This window comes from Euprymna scolopes, chromosome 26, assembly GCF_053919585.1.
Source record: "Euprymna scolopes isolate OS-2025 chromosome 26, ASM5391958v1, whole genome shotgun sequence".
Classification (NCBI taxonomy): domain Eukaryota; kingdom Metazoa; phylum Mollusca; class Cephalopoda; order Sepiida; family Sepiolidae; genus Euprymna; species Euprymna scolopes.
In genome coordinates, this window is record NC_136507.1 from 64831238 (window position 1) to 64855237 (window position 24000).

Below are 24000 nucleotides of genomic sequence, written 5' to 3' on the forward strand. Positions count from 1 at the left end.
ATCTTCTTGATGTTGTACAGCATTAAAAAATGTAGAATCGTGTCGACCGTGCTGAAATAATAATGTTATTATTTTAGAAACCCATTCTAAATAAACATGCGGAGGGGGACGGTTTTTCTGTAACTAATCTGTACTTTCACCTAATAATTTAAGATAAAATTGAATTTGACTTATTATTATTGAAAAAAAAGAAAATAGTACGATCCGTAAAAAACTGCATACGTATTGAAAACGCTTTTCCCCATTTCGGAGCAAATGTAAATGAAAACGTTTGAAAATCCATGCATCAGTTTTACAGCACAGATAAACCATGATACTGGACTTCCACCATTTAAAACTACTTCAAATTAAACGCTACTTGTATTATTTTGATTATAAAGACTTCCACTCTCATCACGACGTTTTGGTTGATGTAACCTCCGACTTGCTTTAGGTGTATATTTTTTTACTAGTGCACCAGTGCACCACCTTCTAGTCGATCTTGGCAATCTTTGTCAAACTCGGGAATCTGTACGGAATTTTGAACCGAACATTATATATATATATATATATATATATATATATATATATATATATATATATATATATATATATATATATATATATAATCTGAAGTTATTGTTTCCAGAAGTTAAGTAACCAATGAAGTTTAACGAGGTTAATACAAGAGTGCTCAATACCGAAGTAGAGCAAGGTATACTCTTTATTTGTTCTTTTCCATAAGTAGTACTATGTTGCTACACAGTCCTAAGCATGTTTCGGTCAGCTACTTACCAGTAACTAGAGACCCATTCATGCAATACAGCTTATACGAAAGCAAGCTGTATCGCCTGAAGAGGTCTCTAGTTAATACTAACTAGCTGACCGCAACATGGGCATGACTGTGTAGCAACATATTGCTGTTATGTAAAAACAAATAAAGTATATATATATATATATATATATATATATATATATATATATATATATATATATATATATATATATATTTTTAATAAGTAGCATGTATTTTGATTATTTGTGGTATTTAATTTTGGGATTTGTATTACTGTACACATCGATTCGAAAAAGTTGTCAAAAAACAAATATATAACAAATAAATGTTATCAAAGGCAAGATAAGTTACTTTTCTACCTAACTGGATAATTTTTTAGTGTTTTTTTATTTTATTTTATGTAACATGTTTATTCAGCTCGAAAAACATACAGTGTTTACCGATGTATTCGAGATTTGCAAATGGCGGGGCGGGGCGGGGCACTCTCTGGTAAACACGGTAAGCTTAGGAAAATGACTTAAAACTAAAAAAAAAATTACAAAAATATTTTTAGAAACTCGCTCAATATATGTTACCATGACATAGGCTTACATATATTCGGTGGGTTTTTTACAGTATTTTGTGAATTTTCTTTAGTTTTAACTTGTTTTCCCAAGCTTAGTGTGTTTACCAGAGAGTGTCCCGCCATTTGCAATTTTCATATACATCGGTAAACATTGTATGTTTTTCGAGCTGATAAACATGTTACATTAAATAAAAACTTTTTAAAAAATTATCCAGTTAGGTAGAAAAGTAACTTATCTTGCCTTTGATAACATTTGTTTGTTATATATTTGTTTTTTTTGATAAATTTTTCGAATCTATGTGTACAGTAATACAAACCCGAGTTTTGCTTTAGAAAGAAATTGGAGTGTTCGAATCGTAACAAGGAAGATAATCATCTTTTTGGAAAACTTTGAAAATCTTGGGCCAATTTGGCAAAACTCAAAGTCTTCGAAAACTGTTTTTATTAATAAGCAATTCTCTACATTATGATATTTCATAATTTTTGGATATGTTCATTACTGTGACATGCCAATTCTGTAGAAAAAAAGTTATTTTGCTCATGTTATCATTTGTGGCCAATTTTGGTTCCTAAAAAAATATTTAATAAAAACTCTAAACCTTTAAAATGCATGTAAATACCGGAGAAAAAAATTGTAAAAATACCTGGCAGATATACCCGGTGAACCAAATGCAAGAGAGATACAAATAATTGCGCGTAAAGGGACAGTTAGATTTTTAAACAAGATTTTTCTTGGTTGGATTCAATAAAATAGCGAGTGAATGTCTGGTATCCAGTAGGATGCCTCTGCCTCATCCGTAGCAAAAACAAAAAGATAAAAAAAGAAAAAGAAAAAGCGAAACAGTTTTCTCTGCGTTACTAACTAAACAAAGATGACCAATTTGCTCAGAATCGGTATGTACGCAAGCTTTAAAGACTTACAACTTCTAAAAAATACTTTTTGCTAATAGATTATAAATGAGTAGATAGATCAAACGGCTCTCCTGCAGTTTAGATAAACCAAAATATGAGAAAAAATTCTGGGACATATTTGGGGATACACCGCCTGTAAGACTGTCATTTGATAGGCTATTGAAATTGACGTCATTATTGTAACTGAATTAAAAAAATATTGTTAAAGAATTTATTTTTTGTTTAATTATTAATTAAAAAACATAATTTTGTTCAATCTACATTTGTTGAGGTTTGTGTGATGAAGAAGGAAATCGAGTAAAGCATTCCATCGTATATTTTGCATCCGAGAACAATATCATTTGTAATTATGTTTATTTGTTCGTTTCTGTATTTAATAAAAATCATTTAATAAAAATTTCTGTATTTAATAAAAATCATAAAAAAATCCTTTATTTAATAAAAATCATCAAAAAATTCTGTATTTAATAAAAATCTTTAAAACAATTTTATATTAAAAAAAAAATCATTTAATAAAAAAAATCTGTATTTAATAAAAATCATAGAAAATTCTGTATTAAATAAAATCATAAAATAAAAAAAAATTGTATTTAATAAAAAATCATTTAATAAAAAATCTGTATTTAATAAAAATCATAAAAATATTCTGTATTAAATAAAAATCATTTAATAAAAAAATCTCCATTTAATAAAAATCATAAAAACTTTTTATATTTAATAAAAATCATAAGAAAATTCTATATTTAGCAAAAATCATTTAATAAAAAATTCTGTATTTAAAAAAATTCTATATTTAATTAAAATCATAAAAAAATTCTATATTTAATAAAAATCATAAAAACATGCTGTATTAAATAAAAATCATTTAATAAAAAAAAATCTCTATTTAATAAAAATTATTTAATAATAATTTTTTTTATTTAAGAAAAATCATTTTATAAAAATATTTTGTTTTCTAATATTTTTTCAATTTAATTTTATTACGTTAATTTCAAAATTTTTCCATTTTAATTTTAAAATTCTTTTGCAATAACTACGTCAATTCCAATAGCCAATCAAATTACATTCTTACAAGCGGTGTACCGTAAACTATGTTCCCATATACTTCTCATATTTTGGTTTATCTACACGGCAAGAGCCGATCAAACTATATTTGTATTTACTAGTTCCCAACAGTAATTATTAAAAAAAAATAATTAGGTTCTCAAGAAAGTCGAAGGTTACACCGGCTGAAACATGAGTATTATTTCCGAATAATCCAATTTTTCTGAATTAAAGAAAACAAGACTATTTGCCGTTAAATTCTTTACGAAATGCATTTTTCACAAAACGATAATTTGTAAGATTTTTTTTTCGAAAATTTCCAATATTCACTAAAAATTGATCGAACTTGATTTAGAGATCGATGTTTATTTTAAGATAAAAAAAAATGGACACCATTTAAATTTGTCCCTCCGCTTCGTCCTCTCGGTTTAATATTGCAAGATTGAACGACCAGAGTATCCGGCATATTCCGGCTTCGAGGAATATGCCAGATTGCCGTATTATTTTGTCAACAAACCATTGGCGATATTTTAAGTAGAATAATCCGTAGAGCAAATGTGGTATTATGGTAATTGCTAAGGTAATGGACACATTGTGAAAGAATAACACGGACAGTTGTTAAGCGAATGTGTTAAATTGCATCTTATTAAGAATAGGATGGACGGAGAATAATGACCACCCTGAAGAGTCAAGATGAGAACACTAGTTCGAATAATCTAGATAATCGATATTTATTGAAATAAAACATGCAAAAACGATCACTAAAACAAAATTCATCGAAAGAAAAACCACCATATTGCATTTCACTTTCTTAGGCACGTCAGCCAATTTTTTTTTTTTTTTTTTTTTTTGTTAATAGACGAAAAAATGAACGAATTACTTGTTAACATAATCATATTTCGCATGTGTGTGTGTGCGTCGGCACAAACCCTATTCGGGTTTAATCGGCTTCCTCTGAAGGAGGAAGTTTCATGAGAGTATGAAATTCACAAGCGGTCTCCCGTCGCATGTATATCCCTGTCAGGGGAGATAACGACGTTAGGTTTTTGCAATTCTTGCAGGGAGGTATCGAGATCCTCCTATATACAGCACCTGGAATTTCCACATTGGTCACCCATTTTAGTAATGACCAGGCTCAACGTTGCTTAACTTCGATCTTCATTAAGACGTGCATCTAGGAGAAAAGAAAAAAAAAACTCAGCTGTAATATTTAATCGGGCGAATAGAAAGCTCTTTCTAGTTTTAAAACTGTTAACAAATCATAAAATACTGTACGTTTTGTAAACTATTTACATCTTATAATAAAACATTGTCGTAATAAACAATACGTTTTATTTGTAACACATGTTGGTTTAATTTAAAATATAGCCGTATAAATTGGTGTTTGTGCAGATAAGTGATGTTCTAAACCAACGCATTTCAGGTGAAAACATTACCATTTACTTGTGTCTCATGTCAAACATAGAATAAATTCCAAGAATGACGGAAAACGATACAGTACCTATTTACTATGCCTCCCCACGGGACAGAGTTAGACACCAGGGTCGTTTTTTAACGTGGAGAAAAGGTACAAAGATAAAAATTGTCTCAGTCGTGAAGGATTTCTCCTCCACCGAAAGAGAACAAGAAAATGAAGTGCAGCATCTGAAGAACAAATACTACACTTTGATCTTGTTTATATATTTTATTGCTTTTTAAAATTTTGTAAATACAAAAAAAAAACAAAAACAAAAGATTATCAAACAACAAAATTAGGCACAAGGCCCTACAAGAAATTGGGTAGGGGAAAGGTTCAGGGTCTTTGTGACTAAAGTGATTAAAAAGTAATAAATGTAGACTTTGGAGTCTTACTCTTGACTGGCAACATTTACCAAAATACCTCATTCACTCTATGGATCTTAAACTAACTGAAGGCCAAGTACAGTAGTTGTGCTACATTTTGAATAAAACATCACCCACAATTACGTTCTGGCATTTTGTATTTTAAAATCGCGGAATTACAAATACTTCGTCGAAATGATCGAATGCAGTTACATCCCCTGTATCTGAAGAACTCTTCAATATGCAGTAAAACTCTATAAATAAATAAACTTGATAAATTTTAGTTTTACTTGTAATCATTTTTCCACTGGATCATATGTAATAGTTTTTGGAATTTGTACTAATTTAACTTTTAAAATCACAAAACATATCATTAAAAATAAAATAAAGATACTTGTTAAGATAAACATGACAGATCGTATTTATTTTTTAAAATATGTCGGTTTAAACAAAAACAATATTACGCACTTACTTACCATGTCGAAAATAGTAATATATAAAAAATTACAAAAAATAATAGAGTAAAAAGTTATTGATAGGTAAAAGTAATTTTTATTGCAAGTTGGTAAAATTGCCATTTTCTTAGATGTTATATGAAGTAGATAATAACGAGTTCACACACAGGGGACATAACTCGGAACGCAAATTTTAGATTACACCAATATTTGTAGCCTATAGAGATAGACCCCCCTTTTTTTTTTACTAAAAACATAATAGCAGTTTTTCTACTTGATGAATTTTCGTAATTTTTGGATATATTACTATTTTCAACATGATAATTAATATAATGTTGATAATAGTGATTTTGCTTAAAACGACATATTTAAAAAATTGATCCGTCGACTTAAGATAAAGTCGACAGATCAATTTAACAATTTTAACAAAATTCAATAAGCATAAAAAGCATAGTTTTAAAAAATGACGAAACACAAATGAAAGTAAAAAAAAAAAACTAAAAAAAACAGGTAATAAAACTGAAAGTATATATATATATATATATATATATATATATATATATATATATATATATATATATATATATATATATATATATATATATATATATATATATATATATATATATATATATATATATATATATATATATATATATATATATTCCGACCAACGCCTGGTACGGTACAGTAAGTATTTCATAATTTAGAAAAGTAGAATGAAACTACTTTACTTTCGACGCTCAACCATCGTAGAATTCTCATTCTCTCTCTCTCTCTCTCTCTCTCTCTCTCTCTCTCTCTCTCTCTCTCTCTCCAAGCCCACCGAGAATGTTTTCAATTAATACTGGCTTACCATTATTTAGCCGGATGTACACTCCTCTCTGTGAATGCGTGTGTGTAGGTGGTCATGATGGTGGAGGAGGACAACTCCTCCTCCCTCCCACCTTGCCCTCTAGTAAGAAGGTCCTCAAATCCCTTCCAACCCAACCGGAAACACGTCATAAACACGGTGTTTGTATATTTCTAACATTATCAACAATTTTTTTTTCGTTCAATCGTATCATAAAGCCAGTTGAAATATCTCAGATATTTCGCTCGATTTTCACATATTTTCTTGTGTGTGTGTGTGTGTGTGTGTGTTTTTTTATTTCATAAATGTAAATGTCTATAATTTCGAAAATAAAATGTAACACCAATACTGAAGTTATCTATGTATTTGGCTCTCTGATTTACCTGCTTCCTCACGAGGGCTGGAAGCGGCGGAAGGTTGAGATACATGTTCTCATTTTGAACATTTCCAGGAATGATCGGACCGATAAAATTTCAGTAAGAAATCGTTAGTTCGAGAACTCTGTGCAATAGTTTTTATTTTTTTACTGATGAGGTACAAGTTAGTGGTTAGATCATCGAAGTTAAACAACGATAAGTTTGACTAGTACCAGATGGGTGACCATTTGGGAAGACTAGGCACTGTATGCATTGAGCCAGAACGCAAAACTTTCCAGGTTAGTATCTAGGGGCGCGTTTAAAAAAAATCACTGGTAGATTTGCACCCTCAGTCGGCGTTAAGACATGCATCTATGAGAAAAGAAAAAAGAGACTCAGACGTAAAAACTGGCTGCTCCGTCCATGACAGTCAACTGCACCGAATGAGTTTAACAGCTTGTTCTCTTTCAGTGGAGGAGAAATCCTTCACGACTGAGACAATTTTTATTTTTGTACCTTTTCTCCACGTTAAAAAACGACCCTGGTGTCTAACTCTGTCCCGTGGGGAGGCATAGTAAATAGGTACACTAAGACTTCACATATATAAATAAATAATCTGCACGTGGATTTCGGACCACTTAGTCGTTGTGAGAACCTCATACATTGAAATCGACAGGAAAGTTCATTTCTCTCTCTCTCTCTCTCTCTCTCTCTCTCTCTATATATATATATATATATATATATATATATATATATATATATATATATATATATATATATATATATATATACACACTATTTTCCCAATGAATATTTACTATGTTTTATACCTGCAGACCCTAGTGTTTAATGATTACACAATCACCCGTGTAAGAAGTTAAGAAGTTCCTACCAAGGCACAAAGCTACTCATGACTATCAAGACTAGCGTCTTATCTTAAAGATAAGGGAATTGAAGAAAAGTAAGTACCTACAAATGCCATGCGGGCAGGGATTCACAATAAATAGTCGGAGGGTATTCAACGACCGGAAGTGGAAATATTGCATTTGTGCTATTTTGGCCGAATTTTTCTTTATTAATTATTTGTAATATATATATATATATATATATATATATATATATGAACAAATGATTAATAAAACATGTTAAAAGACATCTTGAAAAAGAGTTAAAAACATGTTTAATTTTAAAAAAAGAAGCACAAGATAAGTGGATATATTAAAATTTTGGTTGAAAAATTTTAATAAGATTATATATATATATATATATATATATATATATATATATATATATATATATAATCTTATTAATATTTTTCAACCAAAATTTTAATATATTAAAATTCCAGTAATGTTCGTACACCAATAAAATCCAAGTCAAAATTAATTGACTCGATTATTTAAGCTTTATGCTTATCACTTTCCATAATCGTGCGTGCACATAATATTTCCGCAAAAATGAAGACAACAACATATAAAATGAGAGCATATGTATGTATAGAGTGTATTTTCTTATGTTTTGAAATTGTTTTATAACCATTGGGAAAATTTTAAATATCATATCATTTAAAAAATATTCCAAAACAGCTACTCTTCAGACGACAAAATACACTATTCATACATATGAATACACTCATAATCACTATTTTAAGAGAAGAAGCAGTTGCCCCCCTCTCCTATATTTATTTTTTTATTTTTTCGATAGCCTTCGAATTTAGTAATCGCCCCATTTTCGTATTTCTACTTTTTAAATGATATTTCAACCAATTACCTATTTTAATATTAATTTCGACTTTTGTATGCTATTTTATTTAATAATTGTTTTTCTTCCCACACTTATAATTTAAGTGCTGTATTTCCTAAGTACTAATCTACATCTTCAAGTTCTAATTTAAATTTAGATGTTCCACGATTTCTTCCTCAACCCCATATAGTTTCGTGTAAACTTTATTCACATATTGCCATCTACTAATTAATTTTGCTAAACATGTTATTTCTTAAGAAGTAACTGTAAGTAAATGGTTACTTTAAACAGTATTAATTAAAATTCATCTTCATCCCATACTGGTTATATCAATAGTTTAAATTTAACATTTATTTTTTAATTCTTATTTAAGTATTTTATTGAATTTTTCTTTTCTTCCTCTCCATTATCATTCGTAATTAATATCTTTACGTTCTAAAGAAAATAGCTCTATTTAGTCAATTTTTATCGAAATTCCATGCATTCATATTTTGGTATTTAGACTTTAGTATTTATTAATCACCTTTGTTTAATTTTAAACTTAAAATTCTAACATTATCTTCTTTATAATAATCTTAGTTTAATTTCTCACTTAGTTTTCTTCAACTTTATATTTTGATTAAGTTTATTTGATCTAACCTATCCTGTTTGTCCCCATATCTTGCAGTTACTTAATGTTAGATTCATACTTGTATTATTGAAATTACTTGAGTGATACTTTATTACTCATAACGATTACTAAAATTAAAATTACTTCTATTGCCCCTACTTAATCATTTTTGGTTTAGTTTGGTTTTGTTTAGTTGATGATCTAGTAATTTATTTATTTATTGCACTATATTTAAATGTTAGTATAAAATTCAACATTCTCTTTTCACACTTATATTTACCTCTCAACACATTCTGTAAACTTTTAGTTTTAAGAATTTATGTTAATCAGGTTTGAAGCATGATAACTGGAATTTATTTCTATGAAGACAGATTTGTACAACATCTAACTTTTTGTTTAAAATTTTCCCTTTAGAATTCACTATGTGGTATGCTTCAAATAAAAATAGATTACATCTTTTTGATTTACTCGGTTTATACTATCTAGATTTATCTACTATTGACCATTTTAATTAAAATTCATTTATATTCTTACGTAGTTACTTAACCCAATCACCTAATACAGTTATGTTCCTCTTCTTAATTTTAATAATTATTTTTTGTTCTATCCTTATTTCTATCATTATTCTTCATTTCGGTATCGTTCTTTAAAAAAAATCCACTTCCACAGGTATATATTTTATATGTTTACTATTATCCACCTTAACTTCACATTCGTATACAATTTTACTAAATCAAGCAACTGCCCTCCAATGAGAATTCGTTAGGTATTCTACGGTTTCATTTTCTCTTCGAATTTTGTTAACCGGATTCTTCTTATTAATTATTTTATTTAATCTGTTTTGTGGGGGGGGGGGAGTTCATATCAATTATTTAGTCAAACTCTTTAAGGATATTATTTTGTAAATGTTTACTGAAAGGTGGATTAAACCAGACTTGTTTTGGCGTCTATTTTTCTTATTCTTAATATTATTATTATTATTATTATTAAATGCTTCTTAATTTCATTGTTTTTATTCTTATTTTATACCCATTTTTATTCTTCCCGTTTCTTCTTCCTTTCATTACACTGCTATGATATTGTATAATATATTCTGACATTTTTATTATCCACCTGCTTTATGTATTTGATCTTACATGATATACTTGGATCATGATATCACTGATCTAATTAAAGCTTCATTATAATAATCCTTATTCTTATTGAATATATTCTCATTTTGTCATAACATGGATATTATTTTGATATATAGCTTCTTTTTTTTTCATACACTTAGGATGACTAGATTTATGATCTATAAAGAAAAATGTTTGGTTCGGTTTGTAATACGGTTTCATAAGTATTGTCGTTGAGTTATCTAAAAAAAATTCACTATTTTACAATTGCAGTCTAGTGTTATTTCTAACTTAAATTCATTAAAAATAGTTTAATTTTCTTACTAGTTTTTTCTATAATTCGATCGGTCGAATAAATTTAAAAATAACACATCATCTCTACGTATCCCTCCATTTAATCTCGGTATTTTTTTTATACATCTGCTTTAGTATGTACAGACCTACCAGGTCAGTTTCCTGCACAGAGAGAGGTAGGTTCAACTGCTTTTTCTTTTTAAATAGAGATTACGAATGTATTTATGTATGTATAAACAGTGCATTTTACCGTCTAAAGAGTAGCTATTTTGTAATATATTTTAATGATATAATATTTAACATTGGTAATAAAACAATTGTAACACATAAGAAAATACGCAATGTGATGTTCTCATTTTATATGTTGTTGTCATAATTTTTGTGGAAATATTATATATATATATATATATATATATATATATATATATATATATATATATATATATATTAGTGTTCTTTTAATTCCACTCAGGTCGCTGATGATTTGAAGTGATTTTTAACGGCTTTTTTTATACTGAAAGGTCAATTTGCCTCAATGAAACCATAGTACATATATGAAATATGTCATATATAGTTTTAAAATAAAGAATCTGTATTTTAGTTCTCATATTTGCGATTAAGCAGTTTATTGCATTTGTTTACTGTTTTGGGGTGAAAGAATTCCAACAAAGTGCTCGATTACAAAGAAAAACTTTTTCATTATATGAGCTTAATATTTATTTAATAGTACAGAAGTTCAGAAAAACATTGGTACCGTCGGTTTCAAGCCGAACATAAAGGGGACCGGTTAACTGGTCCCCTTTATGTTGGGCTTGAAACCGACGGTACCAATGTTTTTCTGAACTGGTTCCCTTTATGTTGGGCTTGAAACCGACTGTACCAATGTTTTTCTGAACTTCTGTACTATATATATATATATATATATATATATATATATATATATATATATATATATATATATATATATATCCTTTATGCCTACAGACACTTTTGCTCTGTTTGCTAAGCCTCTAGCTCAAGGTCACCAAGCAATTGCCACTGGAGTGAAGGGAAATGAAGAACTATTAAACGGCGAATTCGGGCGAATACATTTGATAATCTATAGTGATCCTCCTCTGGTGCACTGTCACTTAAATCCCACTTTCCGACCCGAGTATCATACCTTCCTGTCGTGGTGGTGTTTGGGGGTGACAAATACCTCAGACGAATCAATATAATAGCCGATCACATGTCGCAAATAGCCGGAATAACCGACGAGTCCGATTCAGACGATTTTTATGTGTACTGGATGACGCACTTGTGTCACTTCGTGAAAAAGTTTGTAATAAGTACTTAATGCCATAATTAAAACTAACGGGACCCACCTGTGGAAATTCCACAGGAGACTCGTTCATATGTAATATACTGATGTTGGCATTCTGTAGATGTTCAGTGTAAATGGAGACGCTCTGATATTGTTGTAGCTTTTTTTTTGTTAAGACTGCAAAAGTATTTATCTAAGCTAGCACGAACGCCCAGCAAAGCCCGGTCATAAAGTACGCTTAAATATGATATTTTAATTCTTGCAGATTTCGTATATATTAGTATATAGTTACTGCTCTATCGATTTTTATATATTTTAAAGTTACGTTTTCAAAAATAAAAATATATCCATATGACTTGGGGGCATTAGCTTGAATCGAAACCGCAATAAAAACATGAAAAAAATGTATATATATATATATATATATATATATATAACTTGAGTTTCTTCAGTCATAATCGAAACCGAAACCAAAACTTATGAAGAAATGGAAGTACATAACATTTACACGACCCGAGCGTAAGCATGATACACAAAAGAACACACACGCTATCGCATTAATATATAGATAAAAATCACAGACTTTTTCCTCTCGTAAATTGTCTCATAACGACAGTCTCTAAGGTTTTCCTTGAACGTAAGGAATAACCAAAAGTCTCAGAGGGAAACATCTGGACTATAGGGAGGGTGAGGAACTATTTTGATGCCCATCTTGGTCAAATAGTCTGATCTTCTCTGAGCACCCTTGGGACAAACTTTGTGCAAATCTTCCGCATCTTCATTTCCTCGCTAATAATTTTACAGTTTCCACACTGACACCAAACTTTGCACTTTTTCTCGCTAAAGACACAAGATAGTCCTTATCCATGAAATTCTTTATTTGTCCAATCAACTATGGTGTTCTGACTGCCTTACTCTTACCACACCTCTCATCATTCCTGGTTCGTTCTTTTTACATTTAAACGACGAGAGTCATTGACACGCCCACAGAAAAGGACTTCCATGGGGCCTTCCAGAAGTTGTTGGAACGGCACAGCAAGTTCATTGCAGCCGGAGGAGATTACTTCGAAGGGGACTAGAGTTTCAATAAAGGTGCCCAGGCGAAAAATTTCTGGAAACTTATTTAAGGCACTTCGTAGTTTTCGTAAGGATTTAATTTATAGATAAAGAGGATGGGATTACTAGTCATATTTAATGATAAAAATAATCGTTTCCAGGTAAGTGAGGAAAAAATACTTTTTATTTACAAATTAAATTATCATCTACAGACCTACATGTGGATGATGGGTGATGGGGAGGCAAAAGTTACACCATTTTGAGGTAGGAATCGAAAGATTGTGCACGACGAATTGGTTTATTGAAAGTCGTTAGAATCTATTAATTTTATTTTTATTTCGGACTATTAATCTCATCTTTATTAGTTGTTGTTGTTGTTTTGTTTTTTTTAATCTTTTTATTGGTTCACAACGTTTCGGCCAACTTCCTCTGGCCTTCGTCAGGTGGTAACCGCGACGGATAGGAACTTCGAATCTCCTAACTGCATTCTCAGCCATCACTGCCATCCGTAGTTGTTGTCGTCTCACCACATTTTTGACCAATTACCTCTGGCACGCTTTGGGTGGGATTGAAACCGCTATCTTCAGACAATGTTCATCTGGAACCGTGGCGCAGTTGATAGAGACGTTGAATCTCTACGGTTCCAGATGAACATTGTCTGAAGATAGCGGTTTCAATCCCACCCAAAGCGTGCCAGAGGTAATTGGTCAAAAATGTGGTGAGACGACAACAACTACGGATGGCAGTGATGGCTGAGAATGCAGTTAGGAGATTCGAAGTTCCTATCCGTCGCGGTTATCACCTGACGAAGGCCAGAGGAAGTTGGCCGAAACGTTGTGAACCAATAAAAAGATTAAAAAACAAAAAAACAAAAAATAAACAACTAATAAAGATGAGACTAATAGTCCGAAATAAAAATAAAATTAACATATAATGCTCATCTCAAAATAAATTTCCAATTAAGGAATAATATATATATATATCGTTAGAATCTATTTGCTACAAAAATTTTTTTATCATAGAAAATGATTTCATTCAATGTGTTCTCTTTCTTTATGACTGCTTTCATACGATTTCTTAATCTTTCACTAGTGTTCCTCATGTATTCGAGAGACAACTTTTCCCATTCTTATTTAATACTAGCGAGGGGTACCCGGCGTTGCCCGGGTGTTTGTAGGTGGGTGTGAAAAAAAAAACCGAGGCCTTGACGCGCATAGTAAAATGTGAAAAAAAAAAACAGGTGCCCGTTTTTTACAAGTTACAAAAAAAAAAAACGAAAAATGGAAAATAGTAAAGTGTGAAAAAAAAAACAGGTGCGCGTTTTTGACGAGTTTTGATGTGACGACGATAGCTATTCAGCAGTTAGCATTTTATGCTGGACAGTTTTTAATGAGGTCAATAAATCGGTTTGTTTGTTTTTAAAAACCCGCTCCCTGTTTATTAGGGGGAGTGTCTCGTCTCGAAATGAAAGCTACCGTCTGATATGACGAAGTCGACATTGACCAAACGTTACTTAGACCAGTGGGTATTTATTTGCTCCCCCACCGAGAAAATTAGGCACAAGGCCGATTTTTATTGTGAGGAGTCAAGGGAGGGGGAAGGGAAAAAGGGGACCAGCTCCCGAGAGGAGGGAAATGGGAGCTGGTTAAAGGTCAAGCATGTGGGGTTGCCCCCACATCTGGTCTTTGCTAGTCATAGCTAGTCCTAGCTAGTCATAGCTTGCAGTATCTGTCGGAACATATACTACACTTTGATCTGGTCACCCGGGCCCCGGAGGGCGCGCAGGCCGGTCTGGCTTTCGGCCAGTGATTAGAGTCGAGTTTCGCTTTTTGTTTATACCGAAAACCGAATGTAACGCGTTCCGATCGGAACATGTCGAATAATTAACGTTTGAAAATCAATAAAATTAAATAGACAGGCGAGCTCCGTAGTTAACTCTGAGATATTACAATTTATAGATGATATAAAAAAATTTAAGAAGTTGTGAACCGAGCGACTGCTTCTCTGAAAGAAGCCCTTTGTAGACATACACAAAAAGCGAACATACATACACACATTTTCACTTTTATATATATAGATGTTACATAGTGTAGACATTGTTGTGTGATGTGGAGATTATGTTCTAAAGGGTCCGCAGAACGTTTAATTAAGATTTGGTTTGAAACGCGGCCATAAACATTATGACCCAAGATAGCTAAAGTTATATGTACAAAAATCTTGTATTTTCTAGCAGTTTGAGTTGGACCATCATCTTTTATCTTGCATACATAGTTACTATCTGAGTAGTTTGCCTCAAGCCACGGTTATAACCTGGTATCTCAGAGTCTTGTAGAGCAAGTACTAACGTTGCTATTTTATGCAGTTTTTTTTGTTTTAGAATCTTACAGATATTTTCTTTCAACCCGAAGCCACGACATCAAAAGTTATAACTTAAGCAGAATGTTTTCTTTTGAATGTACTCTTACTCTCAGCTGTCGATTTTGCGATGAATGCGTTATTTCTACGGTTCAGAACAGCATCGATAGTGACAATGAATAGCTTATTCAACGGAACAGACGGTTAGAATGCAGGACTTTATTGTTAACCATGTAATAATTTTATTTCACTTTTCCAATATGTTTTTTCCTTTATAACTGTTGTACATAAGTATTTTTGTTTCAGGTTTTAACTTCAAATCATATTTTACTGCGTTTTTGATTATCTTGCTGTCTACTTCAAGTTCAATTGTCACTTTTCTCATTATTTAGTTTTATCCTTTAGTACAAACGTCGTTCCAAAAAGTAAAATTTCCTATATTTTTCTTAGCTCAAAAAAAAAAAAAAATAGAAGAGCTACGAAGACGGCAGTTGTACCATTAAAACGAGAGCCCTTTTCTTTTTGTCAGACTTTATTTTTCTACATAGTCACAACCATTTTCAATGCACTTTTGCCGGCGATGAATGATAGTTGCGCATGGGTGTCCCGAGCGTGCTTTGTCATACGGAGGTCGTTACAAAAGTAAAGGCTCCTATTCTTTTTGGCTCGGAGTTAAAGAGTTACAAAGGCGGTAGTGGTACCATTGAAACGAGTGACCGTTTGTGCTCCAAAATTTATTTTTGTACATAGTCACCACCATTCTCAAATGCACTTTGTTAGAAGTTCAATGACTGCTTCTGAGACACGTCCATTACAGGGCTTGCTTTCTATGATTATCACACTGTCAATATCTGCAACAGAGAAAAATCTTCAGATGTTTATCTATTAGATTTTTACAAAAAAATGTATATTTTTAACATGCTGAACATCGTATTCGGGTAAAAGTATTTCCACAGCAGTGCTTCCTCACTTCCTCTATTTTTGGTGTTATGTAAAGATAGTTTTCCGTTTTAACCCATACTTTCGTATTTTTATTTTTTATTTATTCATTATTTATTTTTGTTTTAATTTTCCCTTTATTTTCCTATTTGTTTTTTCCAATTATCATATAATTTTATATAATTTTATTTCTATATTTATGCGTGTTTATTTTAATATTATTCTTTTTGCTTGGTGTTTGAATACGTATTATATTACCCGATGCAGGGGAGGTCACTTTCGTAGTATCATTTTTTATATCAAGGATTACCTCCCTTGCATTTTTTTCCTAATCTGCTCTAGTGCGTGAAATTAAATATCTGTTTCTGTGCAAACACCCGTGGATTACATCTAGTCTTTTGTTTAATAATTTTCCTTTTGATATTAGTATATAGTAAGATTCTAATAGGTTGCATCTTTTCGATTTGCTAGGTTTATATTTTCCCCCTTATCAATTATTGACCATCTTAATTTATATTCAGTTTTATTTTCCTTTAATTCCTTAATTCATAGTGCTAAAGTGGTTGAGTTTTTCTTTGTTTTTGTTATTAATATTGGTTCTGTTTCTATTTTCGTTATAGTAGTTGTGGTTGTCACTATTGTTATGATCCTTTCTACCGTTGTTTTCATTCACATTGTTGTTGTTTTCGTTATTTGTGGTATTCTTTTCTTTCTCAGTTTCATTTTTAAACGATGCTAGGTGATTACGATATATGTCCTTAAAGCAAGTTCCGGTGCTCCCCAGATATACTTTAGTTTCATACTTTGTTAAAACTTCACATTTGTATACTACGTTTGAAGTTAAGCAGTTCCCCCTCATTGGACATTCATTAGGGTCCCGGCAGTAATGTAAAAGCGTTATTCTTTTACATTGTTAGATTCATTTTCTGTCCTATCTCTGTTTTTCAAAAATTTATTTAATTTTGTGTTATTTGAACCAATTATGGTATTTGTTAAGTTAGCAGACGTTGAGAAGGATAGCTTAACAGTGTTTTTATTAATTATCTTACTTAGTTTACTATCTTGCGGGGATTTTTTTCTCATGGATAAACATCTGAATTTTCTTTTCTTCTAATGGATAAACATCTGAAGAAGTTGGTGGGGACAGCATATTTTTATGGAAACATAAATCGTAAAATTGCTAACTCATCAATGAAACAGCTGTAATGGAAAAATCCAGGAAATAAACGAAGGTTATAAAAAAGAAAACGTGAGTCTTTGAATTTTCAACAGAAATTTGCACTATATATATATATATATATATATATATATATATATATATATATATATCTCCGAAACAGCTACATCGTAAGCAGCTGATGATCTCTGTTTTCTACTTACAAAATTTTACTTAAGGTTTTCTCTTTTCATCCTTATGTAGTTAAATTTTGTTTTAAAATTGAAGACTTTTGCGAAATCGGCTTATGCAAATGCTAAGTCTATTTCTATTTAACAATTTTAGTTAAGCCCCCCCCCCTTTTTTCATCCATATATAAATGAATTCTCTTTGGTCATTAAAAACATTTTAGAAATCGGATTATGTAGGTGCTAAGTCTGCGATAGGTTAAAATTAATTTTTTTTTTCCTTCCGGGAATCTAAACTGCATTCTTTATTTTTATTTTTGCATTTTTTTTATTCAAAGCTTCTTTAGATTATATATATATATATATATATATATATATATATATATATATATATATATATATATATATATATATATATGTGTGTGTGTGTGTGTGTGTGTGTATACGGAACTTTTCACAAGTGTCAGCCGGAGCTCGGCGAATACTCGGCAGACGGCGGCAATCAGATTGGCTTTGGTATTGTGGGAGGCATTGTTGGTGATGTTCTCGACCCAACGAAGTAGTCCAGTAATTCAGGTTGGAGGAGGAGGAGGAGGAGGACCAGTAAGAGGAGGGTAAATGGTCCTAGTACTCTTTCTGAAGCCAAGTCTGGGTCTCTTTGGACTTGTGAGCCGGCATAGAGTCCTGCTACCACCTGAATGCACCAAGTGATCACCACACTCTTCAGCACATCCAGGTACACTTTGGTGTTGACTTTCAAGCCGACTTCGAAGATGTGAGATGGCATGATGTGGCTTTCACTTGAAACTACACCAAAGACCGTAATTGTGTCCGGAAACTTTGTTTTCATCAGCTTGGGCACGTCCTTGTTATCCGGATTTTTATTTTGAAGGTGCGGACAAGAGCCCTGTTGTCATAACTTGGATCGGTAGAGACTATGAATTGTACAGACATGATAGAAAGCTCCTATCGTTCTTGGGATCTGTACACAACTGGCCAACTAGTAGATGGTCCGCAACACAAAAAGAAAACCGGTTTTCATTAAAGGGGAATGGAACCATGTCGTCTTTTCTAGAGCGACAATTTTATCGTTTCACCCCGTATATATATATTGACATAATGATCTTAAAATAAAAATCATAAGAATAGAGTACATGATAATATTAACAATTTCATAGTTGAGAGACTGGGTTTAATTGGAAAGGCTCAAATGGAGACAGTCGATCTATATAATTATAAAACTCAAATGACCTTGTAACGAATGATGTAAACCACTTTCCGGTTTACGACATCCAGTTGCACATGCACGCATAAGCATTAACCCATAACAACGTAAACAAATAAACACAAATCGCTTCTTTTGCAAATTTTGACCTGCGCACTGAAATATTAACGTTATTATTTCGAAATTTTTATTTAACAGTGGGGATGTTTTTCAATTATTCTTTATTACAACTATACTGTCGCTATTTTCTTACAACTAAACAACTTTAACCCATTGACAAACATAAGAACAATTGTAGTAAAGCTACTACTACTACTACTACTACTACTACTCTCTATCCGTCACTTTTCCTTCCTTCCTCCTTTTTTATTTTTTGTTTACATTTCTAGATACAAAATAGTTGTGTGAGAACAGTGAATTTGTTGACACATTTACTAATCTGTTTCAATATTAGTTTTATTTTATTTTATTTATTTAAGTTTTATGTTTTTGCTTCCGGTTTTATTAATTATTATTATTTTTTCTTTTTAGATTTTAAGTTTCTATAACTTGGGTGAAGGATTCCAATATGGGTTTTTCATTCTTATATTTCTCATCGGTAGGTTCATGTGCGTTTTTGCTACTAAATGACTTTCGTCGGTGTTCGATTCGTAGGAAAATCATGTTTAATTTTCGATTTTTGAGCGATTATTCGGAAAAATAGGTAACTTTACACGAATAGGGAGGATTTTTTTTTTCATGTTTGAGTGATCCGTCCGTGATTTTTAATTTTAATATACTTTCATAGAAATGTTTCTGTTATGTCAAAAACAAAAAAAAAAACAAAAAAAAACCTATTTTCTTTACGTCACAAGTGTCACGCTCATACATGAATTCCATAGCTAATATAACATACTAACCCAATGGGTCACGGGTAGTATAATCAATTTTTAAAAATGGTTTATGTTCTATATTTGTACAAAACCACCATTTACCACCAGAGAAATTCATCGCAAAAGAACCGCAAATTTCATGATTATCTCCCCTTGCCTTGAATCGAACTCTTCGAAAAATGAAAACCAAAGAAACTTAAAACATATAAATGCTTTCAATAAAAGTACTTAGAAAAATCTAATTTATCGCGATTATTTAGAATGATTAACCGAAAAAATTGTGACAGAAACAAATAGTCCACAAATAAGTTTTTACAATGGCAATAAATGCTACTTTTTCAACCTAACTGAATGAGATTTGTTTATGTTTTTAAGTATTTCCAAGCACTTTGTTGGTGTAAAAAATATCGAGATTTTCCCGAAAAAAAAAACCAAAACAAAAAAACAAACGCTAGCCGCTAGATCCAAATTTTCCCCGCAAACGAAATCTCCAAATCTTGCGAGAAAACCGCTAAATTGGCAACACTGAAAATAAAATGTAAAAATGCCTTCATTTGTGTTTCGCTATTTTGAATGCTATGTCTATTTTTGGTATTTTACTCAAATATATATATATATATATATATATATATATATATATATATATATATATATATTATTAATTTTATATGTAGAATAAAATTAAAATAAAGAAATATCTTGATTTTAAATTATTATTATTACAATGCTGATTGATCGAATAAATCATAAATTGAAGCAAAATTATCATGAAATTATAACTAATTGATTTTTATGAAATTATAACTAATTGATTTTTATGAAATTATAACTAATTAATTTTTATGAAATTATAATTTATTAATTTTTATGAAATTATAACTAATTAATTTTTATGAAATTATAACTTATTAATTATTACGAAATTATAACTAATTAATTGTTAATGTGATGTTTTTAAATCTCCATTCACAAAATTTCCCTATGTAAAAAGCTTCCTAAATTTTAGATTTTTAATACGTGGAGTACCTGGTGCTATCAGACCAGGCTGTGTAAAGATAGTGTCTTCCTGACCTAAAATGCACTAAACATTAAAGTAATTTTTTCCTTTTCTTTTTTCTGCCAAACTCAATCATGTTGTGCAAAGTCAAAAATAAAAACAATTTTCCTCTACAAGGTAATCAAACCAAATTCCACGAATACATATTTGAAGATGAACTTCAAGCATGGAAACCGTTTTCAAAATTACTGGATTCAGCATTAAATAAAATAAACGGAAAAGGGTTGATATGTCGTAAACAAAACAATCAAGCCAAACAAATACGTGATCAAATAATTTATTATTTTATCGGGAGATCCTATTTATTAAAATGGAGGATAGAAGGTGATAAAATGCCACGAACATTAAATGATTATATGGAGACGTTAATTTAATGTTCGTAGTATGTTTTGACCTTCTATCATTGTTTTCAATAAATAGGATCTCCTGATAACTGAAGACTCTTTGTGAAAAAGAAAGAAAAAAAACCATAAATAATGTCGCTTTGGGGCCGTACGTGAAACTAAAATATAACTTCTTCGTCTTCTGGCTAGGGTCCAAACGTAGTTCTATCTAAGAGTTTTAAAGCCGGTCCGACTTTTGACAGTTTAAGTGCTTCCAAATTTCTTTGAATTTTGAAATCTTGCTAAAAATTCATTCTTGGGGTTTGTATTACTGTACACATAGATTCGAAAAAGTTGTCAAAAAACAAATATATAACAAATAAATATTATCAAAGGCAAGATAAGTTACTTTTCTACCAAACTGGATACATTTTTTTGTTTTTATTCAATGTAACATGTTTATTCAGCTCGAAAAACATACAGTGTTTACCGATGTATTGGAAAATTCAAAATGGCGCCCGAAATTCTCTTTAACATGGTAAGTTTGGGAAAAGGTGTTATAAATAATAAACTAGATAAAATACTATTTAAAAAACACCGAATATATGTCAACTTATGTCACGGTAACATATAATGAGCGAATTTCTAACAGTATTTTGTCTAGTTTATTATTTCACTGTTTAATAATGGTCATGCATTATTCGGCTCGCTAAAAAAAAAAATGTTAATTTATTTATCAAAGATTTTAAAATGGCTTTTTTCGTATAAATATATAAAAAAAATGTTTGTTTTGCTTAACTTAAATTAATTATTTTACTTAACATATTCACTGAATTTCACACTTCAAAACTCAAAAGCGGAATAATTAAACACAATCGAATTTCTGATATTCAGACGGCAAAATAAGGTATGCAAACAAGTGTGTTTTTAATCTATAATCCTGTCCCTTACAACAAGACAATATGTTTTGTTCAGTTTCAAATGATTATTTTAAGCATATTTGGAACCCCCTCAAAACAAGGGGGGTTTTTTAAGCAAAAAAAAAAAAAATATATATATTTATATATAAATATCGTTTATGAAAAATAAGTACACTGTTATAAAGTTCATTCTTCTCTTAATAATCGCTGAAAATTTCGTATTGATTGGATAATTACCTAACTTTTGGTAGATTTTTTAAAAAGACGGTCCGTCAAAGAGTACTTACCTGCCCCCCTAGTTTTGGCGATACCTATCGTAGTATCTTTTCAACTTCTATCCTTCTTTTTTAATAAATAGGATCTCCTGATAACTGAAGACTCCGTGTGGAAAAAAAATGATGTCGCTTTGGGGCCGTGCGTGAAACTAAAATATAACTTCTTCGTCTTCTGTCTTGGATTTAAAGTAATATCTCTTCTATCTAAAAATGGTATAATGATATCGTGAGGTTTCCGTTCGCGCCGGGCGTCCATACAATGGAAATATGTTACAGACTCCTATAAGGATATTGGAGATAATCCGTAATAATCAGATATATTTTAACACGATAAATACTTTAACACTTTTAACAAAAGGGCTACAATAATATCGCAGGGTCTCCATTCACGATGATCGTCCAGAGAATGCCCAGCAGCAATATATCAAATTTGAGAGATACCGCTGTGGAGCATCCACAGGTTCCGTATATAATAATGATGATAATAATAATAATAATAATAATAATAATAATTGATTTTTCATGAACGTGTTAATATTGATCTGTATACCCGTTACCATGTCTTTACAACCTTAAACTGAGCATTTTTGACAGAATATTAGCTCTTTCCATTTCTTGGAGATTATTTTAACGACATGATTTTGTTTTTGTGGTGCTCCAGTTTCCTCCGTGTAATTTTGAAGGTGACTGATTCAGGTGCTTCGATTAAAACTTCTATAGGAGTTTGAATAATTCGCATTAGAGACAACGTCGTTAATTTTGTACGTATTTTCTCTGCTGTTAGCAACAATTATGTGTTGACGTCTTTTTTAAACGATACTATAAATTCGTATCTTAAAACCTTGCAACATTTGTTTTTTTATTAGGAAGTCACTAATTATCAAGACCCAAAGCTCACTCGAGGATAAGAGTTAATGAATGTCAGGTGACCGGTGAAAAAACATGGCGGAAATTAGACAAAACTTAGTATTATTTGGATTCATCGGACTACTGTTCTAATCTGGAGTGTCATTTTCACAACGTCTCGGTCGATGTAACCTCCGACCTTCTTCAGGTGCATCTCGTCGAACTTGGGAATGTTTGTGTCGAACTCGGGAATTTGGACAGAATTTCGAGCGGAACCCTTTATTTACTTGACGGGGGGTAGCATGCTCTTGTTCCGTCAGCCATAACTGGATAGAGGTCCTAAGTAATTCGCAATTGTATTTTTTCGGTCACCCACACTGAGGATTGAACCATCAACATTCAGGAGAATATCACTTTTTACAATTGAGTTTTTTTCCAAGTACTCTAACCACTGCGTCATGAGCACGTGAAATAAATAAGGGGTCTCGGCTAAAATTTCGTCCAAATTCCCGAGTTTGGCAAGATACGGAGGTTACATCGACCGAAACGTTATGAAAATCACACTGAATATGAGAACAGTAGTCCGATAACTCCAAATAATACGAATAACCAATCATCATCTCAAAAATTCAGAAATATACAAAATTTAATTATTTATCTTTATTATTTTGTTATTTATTATTGTTTACATTGAACTTGAAAACGACCATGTTATAGTCAACCAGAAGGCAGCCCCGTCATATTGTGTTCTACAGATAAGTAGACCTAGTAAAGAAACTTAGCTCGTGGAATTTTCGTTTAGTTTTAGGCACAGACAGAGAGTAAGGAAAATTGCTGACAGTGGTTGTAGCTAGTGTTTGTTGTGAACGTGATAGATTGGGGGGGGGGGGAACTATCGTCTGAAGAAAAGGTGCTCAGAGCAGCTCCTCCCCAGACGGGACA

At 31.2% G+C, this 24000-nt stretch overlaps 1 protein-coding gene across 1 annotated transcript in view; it reads left to right on the forward strand.

The window, feature by feature from the left end:
- The window catches only part of LOC145248125 (uncharacterized), a 264381-nt gene that overhangs the window by 1444 nt on the left and 238937 nt on the right, over positions 1 to 24000 (forward strand). The gene's annotated exons all lie outside the window — the stretch shown is intronic.